The sequence below is a fragment of the Melanostigma gelatinosum genome (assembly GCF_949748355.1).
Source record: "Melanostigma gelatinosum genome assembly, chromosome: 9".
Taxonomy (NCBI): Eukaryota; Metazoa; Chordata; class Actinopteri; order Perciformes; family Zoarcidae; genus Melanostigma; species Melanostigma gelatinosum.
The window spans coordinates 20,135,921-20,142,252 of NC_136642.1; the positions used below are offsets into that span (position 1 = coordinate 20,135,921).

The following is a 6,332-nucleotide window of genomic DNA, read 5'->3' on the forward strand; positions in this document are numbered from 1 at the left end:
GCGCTGAATCCTACCACGAGCATATTGTCATTAAATTAAAAATTTCTGAACACTCCCTTGCTCGTGGCATAACCGCCGCCGTGAGAGCGTTCATAATTGGCTCCGAAAACATGCATAATTGCCTTCAGCTGGCGTTCTTTTACAGTTGACATTGTTGAGGCGTCTGCGGGGCCATTGGTGATTTGAATATGCAGCTTGTTTCACAATGGCAGTCGTAATTGAAATATGGTACGTGTGAGTGGAAGATTACATTAAAGCTCCTAGATAATCACCTGACAGGGGAGTCATTGAATCGACAATCTGCCGCGGAGTTTCGGGGAGCGGGCCAGAGCGAACAGGCCGAGGGAGGAAGGAGCGGGGAGGGTGAGCGGGGTGGGGGTAAAGGAAGGCATCAGGCAGAATTAGAAGAAGAAGAAAAAAAACCCTCTTGGCTGGCTCACTTATTCAGAGCTGTCCTGCATTGCCAGCCTGGCATTCCTGGGCTCTTTCTATCACCACATTCATCCCGCTCCCTCCCACCCTCCCCACTCTCTCTTAGATGCTCACCCCTCCACTGCTTTGAGTCGACCACTTCCCCTATAAGAGCTAACAGATGGCTATCCATTGCTGTTGCATTTCATCCTCATTTTCATTCATATTTGTATTGCTTTTTTTCCCCATTGGGGCAACACCGCACCTTTCTAGTCGCACACACACACACAGCGCTGGGCAAGCTACTTGGAAAGTGTAGTGAGCTTTATGCAACCACACTCAAAAAAATAATTCATTGGATGAACTCAATTAAATTGTGGGCAGGTTTTCCACTGAGGAAATATAGTTAAACCCAACTTAAACTAAAAACATCCATGCAATATAATTAAATTGAGTTAGTCCGACTCAATTTTATCAAATACAACCTAAATAAAAAAATACCATTCATGAAATGAAATTGATTTGTGTTAGTCCAACTCAATATAGTACAATTCATTGGAAATGAATTAATCAGGTAAAAAACTTTTTTTTATTTGACCCCCAATTAAGACACGAGACAAAACCTAGTTCAAGTGTTTTTTATTGAAAATGCTTAAATACATTAAATATGGTACAAATCTGACCATCCATGATTCTAGAGCCTGCATTTCATTTTTTAAATATAATTTGTTTTTTTTTACAAAAACACTGATCAGAAAAGGATAGCAAAAAAATTCCAAAATGATCTATACAGTGCATCTTTCATCGTTTTTAAATATTAAAACAGTAGTCTTGTAACAGCTCCACAACTGGTGACAAATAAATACCAAGCTATCCCAAATCCCTTGGCGCCACAAACAAAGACGCCATGAGGGTGGAGGCTATGCACTGCTCTCCAAACAGGGAATATCATTGCACTGCAGTGTAGTCATTCACCATAAACTATCATTTCCAAAAAGCACAAAACTTCCTGCAATCGATATGTACAACCACTATTGCAAGTGCTAAATTCCCACTACTTTGGTTTGTCAAGAGCAATACAGCTGTTTTCTTTCCTACCAGTACAGATGGTAGTACAAAAGGACTCCTTTACACTGAAGAATAGCCGATGATGTGTTATCATGTGCAGAAACAGGCAACTTGGACCACTTTTGGGCTACAACAGTAAAATCACAAAACATTCACAAACTAAAACTTATAGATTATAAATAACAAGGATACTCATAGTCAATGGAAGTTACAGCGTATTGAACTGTGTTAGGGTCCATTTCAACTCGAGTAGAGAGTCATTCAATCAGACAACGAGGAAAATGGACGTGCAAGTTGACGTTCAAGCGTAATCACACTCGAGTTGGGATGTGGAGGTGAATTGGGCAAAACTTTCTGCGGGTAAACACTTAACCAAGCTTGCAGTGACATGTAAAAGTTCCGTAATTTACAGTCTCTGGCTTGCCTCTGTGCAGCTTAGTCAATTTTTTCAAAATGTCAGAACCAGGAAAACATCCATGAGGTCATGGATTGTCGTTGACTGGGCGGAAGATGAAAGTAGAAAACATCCAAAAGATCTGACAAGGTTCTTTGGCTTTGTCACTTGGTGGTCACCTCTTGTGCAAACATCTTGATTTTCAGCTCCTGTATCTTAGAATTCAGCTTGTGCCCATCCAAATTCATTATGACCTTCTGGAGAAGCTCAAAGATGTACTTGAAGTTGTCTGGAAAGCTTAGATTAAGGGCACAAATTAGCCCAAATCATGATGAACGCCATGATGACACCGTCTACGTTGTTCAGGACTTTAATGCAGTTGATCAAGTCCCACGTCCTCTGGCTCCCAATCTCTTTGGATCATGTAAATCCTTATGACAGTGAATGCGATGTCCCTCACTGCATCCTCAGCGGCGGAAGCCTGACAACAACACAAACACAGAAAACTTGTGTTTAAACTTGTGATTAATCCACAAACATGTGTATATATATATATATATATATGTGGGTAACACTTTGACGCTACATGGGAAACATATTGCGATAAACTTACCAGATTGATAAAGAGTCTGGATCTTCATTGAGGTAGATGACAGGCTTCTCAGATGCCCTTCCCTTTTGGTGTTGATGTCATCACACTAAAGGTTCTGGATAAAAGCAGAATAAAAGCAGGCCATTTACTATTCATCAAATGTTTTTAAAAAAGCAGATATGGACAAGAAAATATTACAATAACCACCCCAATACAGTGAAACTAATATTGTATACATATGTACTAACCAAATCATTGATGGTCAGGACATCCTTGACCTTTTCTCCTTCACACCTCCTTTGCTCTTTAAGCCCTGTATCAGGGAGTCTGAGAAGAGGTCCAGCTGTGACATGAACTTTGATTGAAATGGCTTGGTGGTGATCAGCAGGAACTCTGCATTGACCTGAATAACAAACAAAATACAGCTGTTTGTTACTTGTTTATTATAATTACTATCACATTATGTGGGATTATTAGATTCAAATTGCGATTGTGAAGCCATTAATCATCAAAATGGTAAACACATAGAAACACACATTTACTTACTTAACTTTGCTGGAACAGGGAAGGGGCCTCTGCTCCACAATCTCTGGTTGAATGTGCAGTTCAGCATGTGTGATTTAGAAGCTTACTCCATGTATTAAATGTACATGGGCAATGTATGGACATGTATAGCGATAACTGCCCCTACAATGCCCATGCAACAAGAAATACCTGCTAGCTAGTTCCAAACTGCATTCTTTACACTGCCACATGCAGAGTCCTAAAGAGAATAAAGATAATTAGTACATATCAAACTGAACAAATAACAATGAGAGATCAGCTTGCATCGAGCATATAACCTATTACGTGCGATCATTAGGAGGTTGCCTCAAGAAGCTTGGTAATGCTGATCAAACTGCAAAAGATGAGATGAATGTATTTGTGGAGGGAAAGGCTGGAATAATCCAAAGTTCACATAAAACAAAGTCAAGTCAAAAGTGCTTTAGAGCACTCACAGATATAATGTTACCATTTAGAATAGACTAGCAATTCACCTTTTACAGCAACACTAAAGCTACATACAACAGCAATCAAATCATGCAAGCGTGTTAAATACGATTAAGACAGTCATTTTAATAAAATATCAAACTGTTTGCCTTGAAAACTCATTCGCACTCCTGCCTGCGTTCACACAGTGTAAGGTCATAGAAATACAATGAGTAGAACGGACATCGATGTTTGTCTTGGTCGTTTTACTCGTTCAAAAGAAAATAGTGCTCAACACTGCGCATTGACCGTAGTATAACAGAAAAGTTAGCCCGCTACATCGATCAGTTCTTCACAATGACGACGGTACACGTACAAACTGCCGCTGCTCTGATCCAGTTACATCGGTTTGAATGGGAATGTCCGTTCTACGCTCGTTCTATTTCTATGGCTGCTGCGCTAAAACGCCGCTGACTTCCGTGTGTTCATGCATCAGGTGCCCGCGCGAGTGAGAGGAATTCAGCGGTTTTATGAGCTCATGATTTATTCATATTAAACATTTTTCAGTGACGAAAACGTGGCTAACCCCACTACAACTGAACGCCCACTACTAGAGAGAGTGGCCTTCTGCGGCCTGCTCTGCCTGCCGACATTATGGCGCTGGAGAGGGGGAGACCGTGGTCTGCTCGTTTAACTGCTCTCCTGTTTTTTAGTGCATGCAGTTCATAAGGAAGCCTTCGGCGCTGCGTCCAAGCCGTATTAATGACAGTACCCTGATCTCTGGTCTGCTCTATAATGCAAACCACGTTGGCTACCTAGCTTGCTAGCTAGCCTGTGTTGCCTTCGATCTTATTAAAAACGGAACAGTCGTGTGGCTAAGTTATCACGTCTGTTCCACACATTGTGGTCATTATTACAGAATGGAAGCCTTCATTGACAGCGAGGTACAGTCTAAACTACTACAACAAAATATATAAAGTTACTTACCAAAGAATGGACGGTCGGTTTGAATCTTGCTGCAGTCGGAAAGGGGGAAAGACACTGAGAGCACGTGATCTGGTACAGGCGCAAGGGGTAGTCCCCCAACCAAACACATTTATTTTGAGTTGATACACACCATCCAACCTAAATAAATCTAATAAATGAAAGTATTCATGCATTTTATGTTAGACCCATTAAATATAAATGTGTTCATTTTTTAACTTGATATATTTAAATTAATCAAACACGATTTAAATGTGTCACCTTTAAGAAGGGCTTGAATCGTTTTTTTGAGTGCAGTTACTCTAAATTGAATGAAACTACACTGAAACTACCCCGCAGAGAAATGTAGCAAACTAAATACAGCAACATGGCAAAAGTAGTTTACTAGAGCAAAGTTTTTTTTAGTTTTTTTTTTACAATGAACCAACTTCATTCCAAGTCAATGCTAATAATATAATATAGTACAATACAATGTAATATAATATAATAAATTAGCTTAAAGCCAGTGTTAGGAAGTTAAACTGCTCATAATTCCCTCTTTATGCTACACTATGAAATATAACGCAGTTATAATCCTGTGAAAACATCTCCTGCAAACAATTGTATATTTGTTTCTTGCCAAAAATGACATTTTAAAAGATTGCATTTGCAACTTTGTGATGTTATAATTTATTGTAGCTGTTGGCTCCATTATTTAGCCAAGCAGGACTGTGCTGCCCACCGACATGTTTTTTTGTTTGTTTCAGCAACGTGCGAGCCCGAGCTAACACGTGAGCAGCTCCTGGCCAGTGAACAAGGTGGGAGGCGGGACTGCTTGGGAAAGCGTGCTACTTGACCAATAAAAAAGCTAAATAACCTAAAAGTAAATTGATTCAGAAAGCAGCGACGATACCACTGCACTACGAAGGAATTTAATTAAACTAGTGAGGCCGTTACTTTTGGGCCGCTATACTGCCCAACACTGCACTAAAGACTGCCTACACTCAGTTTAACCTAGAGACTGTGTGCTGTTGGTGAATTTCACTTCACCTGTTAGGCACCGTGGTCGTAACATCCCGTGACTCAACTGGCATATTAATGTTTTGATTTCTACTTTCGAACTTCCTCACACCATTTCTTTGTGAGAGTCCTTTCACTTCCTTACCCTAAGAGACAGCAGGAAGGGAAGTGTTATTTCTCAACACACACACACCATTTGGCACATTGCTGTAAAACTGATAGAGAACGCACAAAACAAAAGAAAAGATGCTCCCATTCATCCTCTCCTCCTCCTCCTCCTCCTCCTCCATGCACACTGTAGACTATCAATGCGGTTGCTGAGGTAAAAAACCTTGCAGGTGCCTCCTCTCTTTAATCTACTTCTCCCCCCACCATTATCTTATATTTGGGTATAAACACACAGACTGTGCAACCCGATAATATGCAATTAAAAACAAAGATCATTAAAAAGTTATTGGTGTCTGCCTAATTACTATAACTTTACCCCCCTTATAATGAGCGTGCATGGGTATTGATTCGAAGCAAATCTCCCTTTCCTCCTGGAAAAAAAGCAGGTAGTTACTTTGTGTTAAATCATTAATATAGTAATGATTTTTCCAGAACACTCTCAATTAAGACCAGAGCAGAAAATGACCCAGGGGAGTTGAAGCTCACGCTCCTAAAAGTGTGATGTTCCAAATATATCCTGGCTTCTCTCACCAGAGAATATGGATAGGGCCGAGCCGTGTCTCTGAATCATTTAAAGTGGAGCTTGTTGATTAGGATGTGTGTAAATGTGTTCCTGTGTTAAAGGTCTGCACCTTTAATGTAATACTGTATGTACTAATACACTGCACTAGATAAGCAAGTAATAGGAGAGCAATAGAAAGAAATAAAGTGGTCTGTTTTGACCTCTAGGTGATAAAGAAAAAGTCT

The 6,332-nt window shown here is 40.2% G+C and overlaps 1 long non-coding RNA gene across 1 annotated transcript; it reads right to left on the bottom strand.

Annotated features, from left to right (window-relative positions):
* Positions 1–1,053: 1,053 nt before the first annotated feature.
* On the bottom strand, positions 1,054–4,466 carry LOC306781645. Its single transcript, XR_013772221.1, has 5 exons — positions 4,422–4,466; positions 3,012–3,228; positions 2,714–2,868; positions 2,487–2,580; positions 1,054–2,354 (listed from the first exon to the last, which is right to left on the bottom strand). It is a non-coding gene; the product is annotated as an uncharacterized lncRNA (long non-coding RNA).
* Between the last annotated feature and the right edge of the window lie 1,866 nt (positions 4,467–6,332).